The sequence below is a fragment of the Crassostrea angulata genome, chromosome 2 (assembly GCF_025612915.1).
Source record: "Crassostrea angulata isolate pt1a10 chromosome 2, ASM2561291v2, whole genome shotgun sequence".
NCBI classification, from domain to species: Eukaryota; Metazoa; Mollusca; class Bivalvia; order Ostreida; family Ostreidae; genus Magallana; species Magallana angulata.
The window spans coordinates 67,927,030-67,945,530 of record NC_069112.1 but is presented as its reverse complement, the minus strand read 5'-3'; the positions used below and the strand labels follow the sequence as shown (position 1 = coordinate 67,945,530).

The 18,501-nt window shown below is 34.5% G+C and overlaps 1 pseudogene; it reads left to right on the top strand.

Moving 5' to 3' along the window:
• Window positions 1-7,610, top strand: part of LOC128173532 (uncharacterized) — a 30,131-nt pseudogene extending 22,521 nt beyond the window's left edge.
• Window positions 7,611-18,501: the final 10,891 nt, after the last annotated feature.

Here is an 18,501-nt window from a genome sequence, read left to right as displayed (position 1 = left end):
CTTTCTGAGAAATGAAACAGAATGCAGCTTTGGCTGGTAAGGTGTTGGACCAAACGTTCTGCCAAATAAACGATCCAGAACCTTTAGGACAGGTGCTCATTTTTACTTTGGTTCTAGTCAGGGGGTATTTGGCCGTCTTCTCTTTCAAGATTTCAGCATGGTTGATCAAAATTCCACTGTCCACCTTAATCATGCTTGCTTTAAAGGACACGTCTAGTAACTGCAACTTGTAGCTAGGGGAGGCTTCTTTGCTAATCAAGACAAAGGCAGCGGGGTTTCTAAACAGTTTCAAGTGTAAATCTACCCCATTGATCAAGTATTTATCAGTTCTGAATATATCCTCATACAATGGACCTTCCATGTCAAATATTTGGCTGTTTTGAGTAAATGCATAGCGATTGTTAAGGCCCCCGTTGTTGCCTCCGTATGCGTCCGGATTGTCCATGTCGTCGTCGTCTGGATAGTACAGTTGGGACTGTAACTGGGATTGAGAGACATCACTGCCGCTCGAAAGGAGAAGTTTTAGGTAGGCTTTCCAAGCATAGTAGCTAGTATTGAGGGACACAAGTTTTCCGTTCATATAAGTGTCTATCTGAGACCACATGGTTTGCAATGGCAGATTAATGATCCCCGTTTTTTCCTGTGATGCCAAGGCTGCACCGTCGGTTTTAACAATCTTACATTTTACGTACAGGCGGCTTCTTCTTAAGTCTATGTACTCGTTACCATGGCCAGGCACCGATATCTCGATCGGAGCGTCCTCCGTATCGAAGGAACTTACAGGTCTGCATTCACTGAAATAAATTTTATCCACCGCTACTTGATTGGGTGGAACGGTAAATAAAGCCAATTCTGCCGGAAGTCCAATGTCTGTAATTTTGTCGCTTAAAAAGGCCATTCTTATTGATGCTTGACTTTTTTCTTGGCTCCGCTAAAAATACTGTCTCCTGTGTCTCGTTTTCTCTTCAGTCCTTTCTGAGGTGTTTTCTTTTTGAGTGTTGGCTTAGGTTTGATAACAGGTTGCCTTTTTTGTGCTTTTATAGCCTTCTCCGACACGTGAGGAATCTTCTCTTTGATGGCTTCTTTCATTTCTTCTTTGGCTCTCTCTTCTACGGCTGCCATAGGCGTCACGTGTTTTCCCACAACTTGATCTGCCGGTTCCTTCCGGGATAGATGTGGGTTGACTGGAATCATGTACGGTTTCTTGGAAAACATACCCCCTATTCCACCACCTGTCTGCCGACCTCTGTATTTACTAGGTTTAAATCCTCCTTCGAACATATTTTGATAAAATGTGTTCCACACCCTAGGGTCTGACACATACGTGGAACCCATTACTGTATTTCAAATAAACGTTTTTTCAGCAGTAGTGTAATAGTGGCCGTACCTTTCAAATATGAAGCGGGTTGATTATTTGAGTCCCTTATATACACCCTCACGTCTTGAAATTCCCCCAATCGCAAAGATATTCGTAAGGAAAATTATAAATGATATTTTCCGCTTTTTTATAATTTACCAGTCGCAAGAGAGGTAATTCTCGCTCCCCCACTACAGTATCTTGGCATAAATTGCTACAGACGTATAATTCTGGTTGAGTGGATGCCGTAGACAAATTAAACTCCAACAGAGAAACGGTCCAATGTCCTTGTAGATACAATGGCTTGGGTAGATGAACTAAAAAGTCGTAAGACGTATTACCACTATAAATCTGTTGACTATCAGTAGATCTTAGAACCAATCTGATGCTCATGTTTGAAAATAATGAATGTCATAAAAGTGATCAGTCCTATTTATACGTTTTGCATGTCGGGTTTTTTTATCCAAGAGTTAAATTTCGCAGGCCATTGGTGCCAGGACACCAGGATCTCTATTGTTCCTTTTCTTTTTCGTTCTTTTAGAATTTTATCGATCTTCCAGATAAAATTGTCACTTGTGCTTACTTTCTGAAGTTCCTGTGAATAAAAAGTTCCAGTTATAGGTTCCTCAGCAAAGTCTTTTAATTTGTAGACAGGCAAACCCTGACTACGGTATCTTCGACAAACCTTAAAAATTTCTCCCGTCCATTTTTGGTCGTATTCTCTCTGAAATGTCCGCCGCAAATGAGATATTCTAACTTTATCACCTACTTTGAATTTATAAGGTTTCTTTTTTTCTGCTATTTTAGAGTTTTTACTTTTTCTGGATACAACACCTGGTCTTTTGTTCCTTTGTAAATAAGCTCTATAACGAACCTCCTCTTCGTTCTCTTTAGTCACAGATGCAGGAGTTATTCCCCCTAAAGGACGGGAAGGAGTGTTATTAATGTTATCAGTAACTGCTTGTAGCTTACTCAAAAATTCGTAAGACTGATTTTGAGTAAACATGCGTTGCAATCTGTTTTCCAAGTTTTGAATACTCCTTTCTGCAAAATTACTTTTTGTTTCATTTTCCGTAAAAGTTTGGTGTACGCCTTCTTTTTCCAAAAAAGAGGACACCCAACGATTTTTAAATTCACTTCCTTTATCGGTTCTAAATACTTTGGGTTTTCTTCCATTAGCAAAAATCCCTTTTAAAGCTTCTATTACATACGACGCCGTTTTTTGTTTCAAAGGAGCTGTAAGTACATATCTTGAAAATATGTCTTGCAAAACCATAATATTCTGTATGCCTTCATTTTCCTTGGATATGTTTCGCACGTCTTGTAAATCACCATCCCATATGGTGTCTATAGAATCGGTTAAAATGTGACGTCTGGGAAACTTTCTCTGAACTCTCTTTTGAAGTGAATACGGTTCTAAATTTGACAAAAAGTCTCTTATACCCTTTAAACCAATTTTTTGTTTCCCTTCTTTTTTTACAATTTGATACAATTTGTAAGGGCCTGCAAAAGAGGCAGCATGTTTCACATCAGTCCATATGTTTTCCAAGTACCGTCGTTGTTCATCAGTCAACACCATTTTGATTTATGAACCAAACACTGTTTAACATCTCTTTTTAAATTTAGACAAGATTTTAAAAAATTATAAAAATAATGCATAGTAAAACATTTTTTATTATAGTACAACATAAATGATTAAAATAGCAATACTATCATGGTAATACAAAAAAAGGTTTTGTACATGATCTAATAAAATATTTCTTTCATTATCTTTACATGTATTTAAAAAACTTTTAAGCATATTACATACATAAGTAACAAATATAATTACATAAATATATCACTGAACACAAATGGTACTTTGAACACACTGAAATGGGTTTTTTCACAATCTAATAGTTATTACAGTCATTTGGATTGCAACGTGGACATTGCAAAAAGCCCATCTGATTCTGGTGACTTTCGGAATTCTCGCAAAACTCGATCTCCTTTAACTGGTCACCAATTTTCTTTTCGACTTCAGGCATCAGTTCCTTAAGAGTTTCCCACTGATCAAATGTGATGGCAGCTCCTTTCTTCGTCGGAACTATTTCATCATTCCCAGGCGGCATCCACCACTTCCTGATATTTACTACAGGGTAGTCGTTGTCAATCGTCATGTAGTAATTCTCCCCCAAGTGCTGATTATAAGCTACCTGCATCTCAGCATCATGCTGATCAATAGCGCTATCTACATCATCCTTGTAATAGGTAATCTTTTTCCATTTTTCTAAATCGAGTGCAATCCCTTTCCTAGTTGGGTAGTTGGATCCGTCTTCTTTTTCTTCATACACTCTTAAGTGTACTTTAGTGTCACTATGAAACTTTGACACCACGAGGAACATATTTCGTCCTATGCCCTCCTTCAGAATTGGGGTCTTCTCTGTCTGTTCTTTGTCCATCATGGGATGTTTAGCCATAGGAGTCTGGTCTTCAGTTCGGTCTAAGTCGATGAATAATCTTTTCCTAATTCGTTTCGGTTCCCCAGAAGTCTCCACGTCTTGGCATTTCCAGTAGGTTGTCGGTTTAGTAGCCATATCTTCTAAATTGTGTCTGCTGCAGGGAAATGTAGATGCAATAGTAATGTAGCTCTTAATTCATCCTCAGTATTTATACTATGTACTTTACATCATCATCTATTTTTACTTTTTTATTTACCGTAAAACATTTCATAACGCACTGTAATATAACATTTTTTTCTTTTGTTAAAAATTATATCATAAACTAAATTTAGCCCCCCCTTACATACTGTTTTTCTGCAAAATCATTTTTTTTAATATATTCTTTCACCATCGTTGTGCAATATCTACTTTCTCCATGGTTTTCAACATGTTGTGCAATATCAACACTTTAAACTTTTTACTTAAAAAAACCTCATTATATCATATACTAAATTTAGCCCCCTTACATACTGTTTTTCTGCAAAATCATTTTTTTGATATATTCTTTCACCATCGTTGTGCAATATCTACTTTCTCCATGGTTTTCAACATGTGCAATATCAGGACTTTAAACTTTTTACTTAAAAATCCTCTACCTTTGCAATTTTTTTCACCTGGGTTATGCTTGGTTACACTCCAATAATTTTATTTTCTTATTCAATATAGGCAACAAAATCATCTCTGTCTGTTGAATTCTTCTCCTAAAATGGGCTCTATCAATGGCATAATTCATCCATTCACCTTTCCTATCTTCGTATGGAACTAACAGAGTGTGAACGTTATCGTTAAACTGAACTTTTTTCATTGATAACTTTGTCTGTCTTGCATTCATCGTGTTTCATATCAGGCGCTCACTGGGGCATAACTCTACGTTTTAATAAAATTTTTAGTTCCCCAGCTGTCTGCAAAATCGTAACCGTTTCGGGTCACTTCTCTAAAATCTTTTATACAAGCTGTCTTATTGTCAAACCAACGACTCTCATTCAATGTCCACGTTTTGGGGTTTTTCTCATCTTTTTTCAATGCACTCCAAGCTATAATTTTCCATTTGTACTGTACTCCTCGACAATCCATAATGAAATGATTGTTTTTACATAAATAAATAACTAAAAATCATTTTTTTTTGCGCATGCTCATTATCTGGTATAGTAATTAACTCTATAATGAATATGTTTCTATGCGAACTCTATAATGATACCTTTCTAAATATAATGGTGACGAACAAGCTCTGTACAGAACCTTTTCTATAAATAGCTACGCCATCACCTCTATATTCAATCCTCCAATGAGAACAAGGCCTCTATAAATTTACTGTTCTAAAAAGTCCCCCTCTATAGGGCCTCAATAGTAACTACGTCATCACCTCTATATCCAGTCCACCAATGAGAACACGACCTCTATATTGCTACCTTTTCTAAAAATACCCTCTAGGTGACCCTAATAATTACGTCATCGCCTATACCTCCACCTCTATATCACTATATATGCTGCTAACAACAGATTCGTCAGGTTATAAGTGGGGAGCTTTAGTTTTTAGTCAGAAAGAGTCGTATGGAGATTTCTGGGGCATAAATGATAAAAGACCTATCCATCTTAAAGAGGGAGATGCTTTATTGAATGCTTTGTTGTCTTTGGGTAAGCAGGTAGAGAATCACAGGGTTGATGCATATGTAGATAATAAGGCTCTGGTTCATGTTTGGGAAAATCAGGGAGGTAAGGATGTCAGGTTTTACAATATTATGAAGAGCATTTTTGTTTTCACAGAGAAAAATAATGTAGATTTGAAGTTGCATTTCATTCCATCAGGAGATAATGCGGCAGATGGGCCTTCTAGGTCTCTATCATTTCAGGATTGTCAGTTGTCTGAAAAATCATGGTCTGAGATTCAGTTAGCATATGGCCCTCATTCGGTAGATTTGATGGCTCTGGATTCAAATGTGATGCTGAATGAGAGAGGTGAGAAGTTAAGGCATTTTACACAAGGTCCATCTCCATTGTCAAGTGGGATTAATGTCTTCTCACAGGATGTGTCCTTAGAGGACAACCCATATGTTTTTCCTCCATTTTGTTTAATATCTGTGTTGTTGAAATTCTTAGAGAGTCAGAGGGTTAGAAAGTGCACAGTTGTAGTTCCTGAGATTGTCCCCACTCCAGTATGGTGGCCGTTATTCTGGTTATATGTAGAGTCTTTTATTGTTCTTGGGAATAAGGGAGATACAGGGGTCCTAAAATTACCTTCAAAACAAGGTTTTGTTTTAGATAAGGTAGGTCTAAAGTGGAAGTTAATTGCAGGAAGGTTATCTTTTTCGTTGTAGGTGGAGGTTACACAGGATGAAAGGTCTTCACTTACAAGAAATTTGAAGAGTTTTGATTATTTTAGTGAAAACCGTCTCCAGTATTTGTATTCTTTGGTAGATAATTCTAGTTATGCTAAAAAACTGTCATCTTTAGGGAAAGAATTCAATAAGTTCGTCAGAGAACAATTTAATGTGGATATTTTGCAGACTACCCCGTATCATGTGCAAATGTTTTTGATATTTAAAGATAAGAAAGGGAAAACAAAGGTTCATGATATTCATTGTGGATATTTAGGGAAGATGTCTGATGTTAGTGAATGTTCATGTCCAAAGAGATTAGCTTTTGGAACAGTTTTGATCGGTCAGTTGAAAACAGTATTTGAGGATTTAGGGTTGGGAAAAGATTGGGATAGGAATTTGAATGGGGGTAATCCTGCATGTGCCCCTATGGTAAAGAAATATTTGAAGGCAATCAAAAAAGAGCAGTCAATAGCACACATTGTTCCAAAACAGGCAAAACCTTTATTTTTGTCAAAATTAAAAGCTCTTTGTTGTTATATTGATGAAAATCTGCAGTCAGGAAGTCTGGGGGTGGATAAGAGGTTTATTTACTTGAGGGATCAGGCTTTTTTCAAAATTCAGTTTTTTGCAGGAGATCGAGCAAATGATTTAGGACAATGTATTGCTCAAGAGGCGAAGTGTCTGCCAGATAATGAAGGTTTGCTTTTTTCTCATATGGTAGGAAAAACTTTGTCAAACGGTCAGGTGAATCAGTTTACTATATTTAGAATTCATGATAAATCTGTGTGTCCTGTGCATGGTTTAGAAATATATGCTGTAGGAGTGAAGTCATTAGGCATTGACATTTCTTCTGGTTACTTGTTCAGGCCTTCGAGCCGTTCTGGTAAGGAGATTTTGGATGCACCTTTATCCTCGTCAGTAGTTTATACTAGATTGAAACACTACCTTGCAGTGTTAGGTGTGAATCAAGGGGAAACTCCACATAGTTTAAGATCAGGTTGTTCAATATCCTTAGCTTCGTCAGGGTTGGATCAATCTTCTGGAGTTATTATGAACCATATCATCCACTTTCGAAAGATACTCTAGAATTTCAAAGATTGTTGATAGGGGAGTCATAGGGACAGCACTGGCAGGGGTTGCATCTCGGGAAGGAGACGCTGAGAGAAAATTCTTAAAATTTGGAGATGATTCAAATTTAAAACCATTTTTGTAGAGATCAGGATAAGATATTTTAGTTTTGGGGAGAATATGAGCTTAAAACCTTTATGATTGAGAGTTGATTGTTTATATGTTTTGTGAGCAATTTTGTGTATTCCAAGTATTTAATATGTTAAGATGATTTATGATGATAATGATGTATTAAGGGCTGTAAAGTATATTCATTGTATGTTTGTATTTTATGAGTGGATATCAATCATCAAATTTATGAATTTTGTGTAGTAATAAATTTGTATATGCAGCTTTTTAAATGCTATGTTGATAATTAAATATAAGGACAAGTTAATATGTTGTGTTTTGTTTAGTTTTGAGTATTGGGAAGAATAGGAGAGGGTGTAACGAATGAATGGTTTAATTATAATTTATCTTGTCTGTTGAAGTTGGGGTAACAATTTCAGCCCAATACTTAACCAGTACTCTGACCACGACGAGAGGGATTAGAATTAGGATATATTTAAACCATAATTGCCATGTTGTCTGCTTTTGTTAATGAAAATAAAGATGACTGGCATGATCATTTGCCTTACCTTAAGATGGCTTAAAGAGCTACCCCCCCCCCCCCCCCCCCCCTATTTACCGCAGCCAAAGGAGTTGAATCGTTTGGAGTGAAGGGCACCTTTAAAATGATAAAAAATTGTAACTACTCTTTAAAATATACCCTCAACTTTTTTTAATATTCACCATTTTTTTAATGTTCAAGTGTGCATGCTACATCACCGCATTTTTTCATGTAATTTTTTATTAAAATATATATCTCTCTGAGCACAGGTAAGTATACCTTATTTTCACTGTTTGCTCAAAATAGGTCATCCAAATCCATCTATTTTTTCTAAATAAAATTCACGTATGGCTTAATATAATCTATTTTACGTTATCGATACTACAGCGCATGCTCTCAAACCATAGGATCTTCTTATGGTTTCGTCATAACCTAAAACCTCCTACTTTTTTTTTACACATGCTCACTAAATTTGTATATTCAATCTCCCTTTCTAAAAATAACCAATGAGAACACGACCTCTATAAATGTACTGTTCTTAAAAGCCCCCCTCTATAAGGTCTATAGTAACTACGTCATTATCTCTATATTCAATCCTCCATTGAGAACACGACCTCTATATTGCTACCTTTTCTAAAATTAGTGATGAAAAATCACCTCTATAATACAACCTCTCTAAAACAACCAATCAGAAACGACCTCTATAAATGCACTGTTCTTAAAATACCCTCTAGGAGATCCTATCAATTACGTCATCACCTAAAACCTCACCTCTATAAGGGCCTACATGCAGCACATCTATTCCTTTTTCTAAAAGAAACCGTAGACCCTTTTGAAAACATGCTATTTCAAGGATGGCATTTTTTCTTCATGTCATTCTCTTGTCGATTGTCACAAGACACAGAATTTTATGGGTCTCGTTTTCCATAAACGTGTACGTGCAGTACTGTGCAGAGTGACGTGGACTGTCCATGCGACCATCTCCTATACAATTATTTTTTTAGACACATGTAGTGGAAAGGCTTGTCATTATAAAGGGTCAACGACATACGAAACATATTGATAAAAGCATTTGACTCTACTAACCAAGAACAACAATATCTTTGCCTCTGAATTCTTCTAAAGGTTTCTTCAATTGATGGAGTTACAAATGTAGCTTCATTAACTTAGCAAACAGGGCACTCTTTTGGAATTTGTTACCAGAGGCCAGTAGTGCTTCTGAAAGCAACATATCTCCACTGTGAACCCGCCTGTTAAGAAATTATTGCGAACACCTTTTGTAAACCTCATGATTGTTTGTGTAGACCTAAAATGAAACGTTGTTACCAAGTTGTGAAAACCAGATAGTGATTATATTGTAATATATACTTTTATATTGGGTTAATAAACCTGAGACATGAAGACATAAAGAACTGAAGTGTTTAATAATTTTACACACAACAATCTTGAAAAGAAAATGGTTTATATGCATTATATATAAACAATATTTACACTTACTTATCAAGCAGCATCAGTTTGATATTCGTTTGTAATATCGTCCACCGATCATACTGATCTCTGATATAGATTTTGTCTTTATTAAGTTTGGTATTCTTATTCCAATTCCTGTATTTCTGTTCACTTAAGGAAGTTAACGCATGTCCCGATGTGTCATTGCTCGTTTCATATTGAGTAAGAAATCAGTCTGTTTCTTTTATCTTTAATTGCTATGTCATTTTTTTCGATACGTCATACCGCATTTAACGGGCGCACTTTTCAAGGCTATGCCAAATCTTTCGATCAGGATACTAGGTGAAAATAAATGATAACGTTTTAAAAGAGTAAAAACGAATGATTGAAAACAGGTAAGCCAAAGTGATTCTGGTGAGCATTAATTGAAGGCATCTGTAGTTCAGTTGTCTTTTCAAATGGAAACCTTTAGCTTTTACCTTCTTCATTTTATTTAAATAGGAAGTAGATGCACCGAGATCTACAACAGTGACACCAGAAAGCATTGCCTTCAACATATACGACACATGTAACATGTCTGTTTTAATTAATGATGGGGAGCTATACCCTGCATACAAAGTTCATACCAGTATAATGGCAGAATATTTAAAGTGTAACGCTGAAGATTTAGATGATATCCTTATGAATGTGGTAGAGTGTTATTTTTTAATTGGTTTTATTGAAATGATGTCATTAATTGCAACTATTAATTTTTACAAAACGCGTATTAAAATATCTGCGATATTTTGATGTTCCGTAATAAATAAAAGCATACAAGACTTTTGGTTTTCATTTAAGTCTTGAGGGTAGTTTATAGATCCGTGTTTTTCATTGCTTGAGTGTTTCCCGCGAAATTCTTTGTGCTGGTCAGTGAAAGAGCGATAGTTTTTTTTTCAGAAAGTTTAGAGGTTAAGTCTGTTCTTGATATAGTTTGACTACCTGACTATATTTATTCTTTAATTACGAAAGACATCAGGACAATGACTGTAAGTTGACCTTTTTCTTACTAAACTGATTTTACCTTCAAGCTCCATGTCAGCTTCTGCGACCTGAATATTAGAGTCTTGTGAGCTAACTTGAGGATTGCCTAAAAAAGTAAAAATTTACCGTTTAACAGTTTTTTTTATGGCTTACGGCCATCTAGTTGCCGGATAATCTTTACGGCAAAGAGTTCAGTTATCTGAACATGCGCGACAAAAAATAGTTCTATTCGAATGTTGCAAAGTTAACTGTTTGTTGTTCATAATAAATATCTTTAAGCAAGATTATACTTTCCATATGTTATTATCACTTATTTTATTGTAACCAATATTGACTTTATTTTAAATAAACTCGAAATCTAACGCGAATGAATATTAACTGCAGTGTTTTCCTTAGGCCGTTTTTGCATAGAGGTATAGGCCCCCGCCATGCATCACACACTGTCGCCATGCTTTCCGCTATGCATACTTACATGTATTATAAGCAAACAATCTTTTCCCAATTATTTCAGATCCTAACAGTGATAAGTAAATGTAAAGTTGTCGTTATTTCGTTCAATCTTCATAAAAACGTTTGCACCCGCAGAGAGCGTCGATTACTTCGATCGACATCGATCTCAGCAAGGGGGAAAGTGTTTAACGGTTAAAGAACTGAACTTATGATTGAGGTATATTGAAACTGGGAGTATAAATCGGTAATAAATGCATAAATAGAGGGGCAATTACTCCTTGTTTTAATATAATGTGCCTTCTTCGACACCTCCGCCATTATCGAATGTTGGGGATTTTCCAAGATCTAAAAATAGCACGGTGACATGACGTAGTGACATGTATAAAAAGGTCGATAACTTGTGTTAGGTATAAGCTATCACCATTCGGTTTTCAGTGTTTTAATCTGTGGATAGAGGACTATCGATATATGTAAAAACTTTTTTGATAAGTACATGTTTGATACATAAAACCTTGACCGGAATGAGCTATGGTCGCAAAAATCAGCTGCCGGAATGACGAAGTGGACTTCATAAAACATCTAATATCTCAAACAGTTTTTAATATTTTTTCATTCGGAAACGAATTTTTTAATCACAAGGACCAGGCCTATAAAATGTAAAAAAAATTAAATCGATATCTTTAGACTTAGTATGCAAAACCTTGACCGGAATGGAAATTTTTCGTTAAAAAAGAATGCTGTAATCGTGGAGTCATCTTTAAATAATCACCTGTATCATAAAAACCATTGATTATATTTCCATTCGGTCAAGATTTTTTTCATCCTTAGGTATACACCTTTCAGATAATATATAGTTTTATATATCAAATTGGATTTAAATGCTCAAAACCTTGACCGGAATGAAAATTTTACTTTCTATAGAGCTATAAATAAACTAAAGTTTCCGTAAGAAATAGAGGGAATCATACTCGATCCATGTAAATATAGTCATATCAAACCCGTAAGCCATTATGGCCCTTCAGGCCTTTGATTTTTTTACAGTCGACGGATTTTTAATCTCATGAAAAAAAGCTTCTTTTATAGGTCAGGCAATCATTTTTCAAAGGTCAACCTATGATTAAAATTACTTTAGCGCCATCAATTTATAGTTTGATAATCTAAAATTTATCACATACTGTATTCTTAATTAAAAAAACATATAAACTATATTTTTTATCCAAATCAAAACATTGATATCAAGTAAAATGTAAGCTTATCTAAACATTCACATTCATTTTATTTATGAAATATCATAACAGAGACAGATTTCTCCTCTTTGATTTATTTTATTTTATAAAATTGATTCGTTTTAACAAAAATTGATAGTAATCATAAAGCGTAGTACAAGACAAAACAAGAAGCCCATGTATCACATCGCTCACTTGAACATCACTAGCCATACTAAAATCAGCTTTATGGGGTCAATTATAAAAAATCTGAACAATGTGCTTTAACGTATTCTTTTTAAAAAGAAGAACAACCCCGCCTGAAAATTTTGATGTTAATCATTAAGCCCCTTATGCAACAGGGTAATTTTATAGTCATATCACATATTGAGCATATCAACTTTTTTACACAGCTATTCATTTTTAATATATAAACCTATAAATAAAACTTTGAAACCCTTGTAAATTAAAAATATTGTCAAAGGGGCCAAAGTCTAAACAATTTTAAACAATTTGTCAAAATGCTAACATATAAATAAAACAATACAATAGACATTTGAGGTTTTTTTTAATACTTTAAAAGTTTTACTTTTGTAAAATTGGATCTGTCAAAAGCCTGAGGCATCATGGTTTAAACAAAACTAAAGTTACTCTACCTAGGATTCTTCCACACAAATTACAGCTTTTTTTGGTCAAAGGGTTTTTGAAAAGAAGATTTTGAAAGATTTTCTTAATATCTTCCAAAGTAACTCTACCCTCGGGGATCACGATTTGAACAAACTTGAACCTACACTTCTTGAGGATGCCTCTACACAATTTACATGGGGTTTTTGTTCTAGTCAAATAGTTTTTCAGAAGAAGATTTTGAAAGATTTTCTCTGTATATTCCCACGCAAAAGATAGACCCCCATCTACTGTGACTCCCACCCTACCCCCGTTGATTAGGATTTTCACAACTTCACATCCACATTATCTAAGGATGCTTTCATCCAACATTTGGCTTTACTTGTGAAAAAAAACCCAAGTTTTAGGATTCGGTTTTCCTGGTGTAAGACACTATCTTATGATACTTCAACTCAAGCTTTAGGATTCGTTTTCCTGGTGTAACAAGATTTAGTAAACAAAAAAATTTAATATTATGTTTTGAAAACCAGCGATTCTTACTAATAACAATTGTGAATCCCCTTTGACTTATGATGCTTTGTGCCACGTTTGGTTGTAATTGGCCATAAGTTTTAAAGGAGAAACGTTGACGGACAACAGACAAAAATTAATCAGAAAAGCTCATTTCAGCTTTCAGCTCAGGTAGCTTAAAAGCAAGTTTCAACTTTTGAGACAAATCGGACGGTTAATATGTTGACCATCCAATACATTTATAGCTTAAAATTAGGATTTAATAGTAAAACAAGGTTAAATACTGGTTAAGCATTTGAACTTTGGACTTTTTTTGTTGTGATATCCTTTTGTTTCCCAAGAGCCCTGTGACATGTATCTTGTCTTAAATAACAATCCTTTTAGGGATTTACTCCTAATGATTAATTATTACAACTTATTTTGTCACGTCTTGAAATTTATAACAAATAAATTTTTTTTAACTGTTTCTTTAAATTTAGTAATATATTCCTGCATTCATGATGCGACTCTTATTTTCTTGAATGATGCACGCATAAGGTTCCGTCTTATTCATTTTACATGTTTTGTAAGTCAAAAGTAAGTGAAAAGAAATCTTTTATATACATAGAATTACAATAACGCAAATATTTTAAAACATAATAATTATGCTATTGCGAACCACGATAACATTTTTCTATGTATTTGCTCTCGTAGTATTGTTGAAATCTTACCTTCGATGTCTTTATTATTATCTGTATTTTCGAGAACTCTGCCAACATTTATGATTTCCTTTACTGCTGGAGGGCACTGATAGATGTGTTCATTCATGGACTCGGAGTGACCCATATGTTTATAAAACAGTTCTCGATCTGATTGTGAGACATCAAGCATGGCTTACTCCGCCGCAATATAATGTCGCATTCCGGTGGCATTAATGTTCTTGTCAAGTTTTGCCTCGCGACATAATCTGTCGACGCAGTCCCATCCTGTTACAAGACTTGAGGAAAGTTTTGTATTTGGAAAAACAAAATCATTACTTGGATGTACACCTGCACTTTTCCTGACATCTGAATCTGAAATAATTTTCAGTGTTTAAAGCAGTCCTGAGGTAGTAAAACAGGCACTTATTTTGCCACTTTAGAGGCGCGAATATATGCAACCTTAGTTTCACAAAGAAGTCTCTTTCCAATTTCACCTGTGATTCCTTCAGCTTTGCTTTTGTATATCCATTTATCATTCAGAGCGTCTTGCAGTTCTTCCAGCGTCATTCTGCTGGCCTCTCCACCTCTGCGCGCGTTGAAGAGAGTTAATCTGCATACAAGCGCATCTCTTAATCTACAAAATTCTCTTGTGTCGAAAATTGTGTACGATCCCTGCTTTGTTAAACATTCGATTGTCTCCGTTGTTTGATTTCTTACCTTTTGCATGCTTGTTTTATCTGGGAGTTTAATTGGTGCTCGGAGTTCGGACTGTCTTTTTTATATAATTGATTCCTCGGCGTTTTTAAAGAAAGAGAACCATAAAAGATGCAATACTGATAAGAACTCATCCATTTCCTCTGCCTGATCATCTTGATGATTCAATAAATAACTGGCTTTCATTACCTCACATACATTTTTAATTAAATAGCGCAGTGTTAATTGCAGACCATTTTTAACTTTTTTTGTAATTTTATCAACTGTTAAGTTGATAATTGCCTCTTGAAGATGACTAACGTTTCTTCGTTGAAACATTTCACTACAGCTTTTTGAATCTCTATTCTGTTTTTCCAGTATTACTTTTTTGAATTCTATAAATAGTCTAGCTATTTCTCTTAGTTTAGCATTTAGAGACAATCTTTTTTCCACTCTTTTGCGACTGCTTGCAACGTTTTGGTATACATGGTAACCGTACACTTTTAGCCATCCATCATTAAGTATTATTTCTTTTTGCTCAGCTTTTGTAAAACTACCTAAAATTTTTCCCCGGAACTCAAATGAAAATGACTTATCCTCTACCAAGTTCTGAACTGGTATTGATGTTGGTGTCAATGTTCCTTCTGCTGCAGGACATACTTTTTTATGTTTGTATATAAGATGGGCGCTGAAAAATCCTTTGCAAAAGGACACATCTTGATGTTTTTTCCTTCCCCTTGATTCCGTTCTTTTATAAGTTTGAGATGTCTACTTTTTCTTTACTTAACATTTCAGCATTTGCTTTGAAAATGCCCTCTTTTCTTAGCTGGGCAAATGCCCTGTCTCTCAGTTCCTTTGGCAATGATAGTGCATGCCGAACTTCTTCTTCATTCTTGTGCTTTGATGTCAGGTGATCTTTGATCCTGCCTTTGAATTCCCCACAAAAGGGACAGGGTCTTCTTGGTTTTTTATAGTTTTTGTCCTTTTCTTCTGCAAAATGCATTGTACAATTATAGATTACAGAAATTCAAAATTTAATATAAGAAAACAAGTGATTCGCAGCGCCGGCGAGCGAAGCGAGCCATACTGTTAAAGTGTGTACGAATAGAAAATCCTGACCATCTGCACATTTACTCAAAGAATTGCAAATGGCATCTCCACGTTCTCGCGGGAATCAAAGTAAAACTTTTGAGAACCAGATAAAATGTGTCACTTTAAGAACGTCATGCTCTTATGAATATGTAGCAATGTAATACGCGTAGTTTTAATTATGTCTCCCCTTTCAAAGGGGAGACATATTGTTTTTGTCGACTTTCTTATTAGGGTCTTCCGTTTCCAACGGAGGACCCTCTTGTTATTCTTCGGTTTCTTTTTATTGTTTATTGTTATTGTTCTTATTGTTTTCGTTTGGTTTCTTAGCCCTATTATTATAATTAAGGTATTCCGTTTCCAACGGAAGACCTTATTGTTTTCGTTCGGTTTCTTTTCCCTATTCCTTTTTTTTCTTACAAATTTTGTGTACACGATTTCTCAGAAACTACTTATGCGATTTACTTGAAATTTTCAGATCAGATAGATATTACTCTGAACCTTATTGGAAATTTTTGTTGATGATGACGTCACTTCTGGTTTTGAGATATTAACAATTCAACGATTTTTAGAGGGTCGGCTTGTCCACGAAGGTTCTCATAAACTAAAAAAGATATTGAGTTCAAAATTTCAGGAATGATAGTAAAAAAAATGTAGATATGCAATAGGGCATTTATAATTTCTTAGCACAAAAAGGGCCGAAGCTCGTCAGGGCTCCAAAAATGAGATTAAAAAGCGTTTTGATTTTGCATGGTTTTCTTATTTTATCTTTTTTCCTAGAAATATTTTGTTAAGACATGTAGAACAAAAAAGATTTATGTTTAAAAGATCTTTCATTTGACATCAGGAAAAAGGGGCTGGCCCCTCAAATAAGGGACATAGAGTTCTTGAAAGTAATCGCTCTTTAACTCAAAAACAGTTAAGATTTCAATATGGCTGTCGCTGTAAAAGTTGTTCATTATGATCTTATTAATGTCGTAACAATAAAATTTTGTTCGGGTATTGCGTAATATAAGAGTTAAAAGCTAGACTTGTTACCATGTATTTGAGTTTTATTTGACAAATAAACGGGGTATTTGTGCGTATAACTGACATAAAGGGTACCAGTTTACATACGGAAAATGTTTAAACAGTTTAGTTATTTTCTAGTGAGACACATTATGGATAAAAACACTGCTTCTCTGCAATGCATTTGAGTCGCATTTAAAATCTAGCTGGATTCCGAGCTGTGTGTGTGTGAACAATTACGTATCTGATCCCTTGCCTGCGGCCGAGGAAATAGGTCGCAGCTAGCTGGACTAGCGAGCGGTCTACCGTTTTCTAATACACAAGACCTTCAAGGGTATTTGACTCTTCTCTATTAAGTTTAGGACACTTAATTTTATTTAACTTTTCATGGAAACTTTCTTCATTTATAATTTCTCTTTTCTTATACAAGTGTTCATAAAAAGATTTAGTTTCTTTTAATATTTTCATTTGATCGGGATGACAAAACTTGACAAAGATATAATTTACTTGATTTATTTATTTACTTATTTAATTGAAGTCTTTTTCCCCATATGATTGAAGGGATGATAAGACCCAGAACTTGCATGTTTGACATGCATGCATAGTTATTTTGTTTAATGCATCATCAATATGTTGTATAAAAATCTATATATATATATATATATATATATATATATATATATATATATATATATATATATATATATATATAATATATATATATATATATATATATATATATGTTTTAGTATATTCTGTAAATAAATTTGAAAAACAATGAGTATTCAATGGTTTTTCAATGGATTTCCTGTAACATTACTTTTCCATTGATTTTCATTAAAATATGACATCATTAAACTGGTACAAACTAATTTGCATAAGTATTCATTTTCAATGGTGTTCAATGGACTTTCACTGTGTTTTAACTGAGTTTTAACTGGAAACTGGAAAAAAACTGGATTTTCTTGGTAGACATTGAATAGTGCCAGTTTATGCAGAGAAATAAAACTGGAAAATCAATGGTGTTTCAATGCTCTGAAAAAGACTGCACTTTCAATGGAATTTCAATGGCATTCTTTTCTGTAAGGGGTTCCATGTAAATATTTAAATCTCGCTGAACGTGTGCATTTCAGGTATTCCAGATATCATCATTCAATTTGGATCAGGAAATCATCAACAGTTACATGTCTCTAACAGAGATAACTGTTGTAGACATTCTTCAGTCTCCTATCAAAAGAATGGTCTCTGTGAGTAAGTGAATATTTATTTCATAATTTTGAAAGGACTTGTTTTTAACATGTTTAATACTTAATCACTTAATAATTGTACAGGTTTTTAATTTTTCAACACTTTAGTTCAGGCCTCTCGATCTTCTATAATTGGGGCCAATATTCAGCCCCATTCCCAACGTCAAAAAGGCATCTTTTTTCCCAATATTGAGTATGTTTTTCCCAATTTGAGTTTGCCTAATATTAATAATGTAACTTAAAAGAAAGCTTAAAAGAAACTAATTATAAATATATAACTTGTATATTCAGTAGTCATAAAAACACTGTGAAGATGTGCAACACTACCGCGTTGTAAACTGTTTCTTGTGATCGGTAACTTGGCCAGAATTTCCTCAGAGATGGCCGGTGTAATTTTAAAAACGATGTTTATAACTTAAAATCCAGATATTAAAGTTTGTTGATAAGCTGTTAATAGTTTATAATTCTGCAATAAATGTTAAAATTATTATAAAAATGTTTGTCTGAACAGATCCTCTACACAAAACGGTTTAAGTGGGTCGAAGGGTTAGACTAATACCCCAAACACACAGAAGTACAGAGACTGATTTTATAAATATTGTCATTAGACTCACACAATCAAGAAAAATTTATCTATAAAAGGTATAAATACAA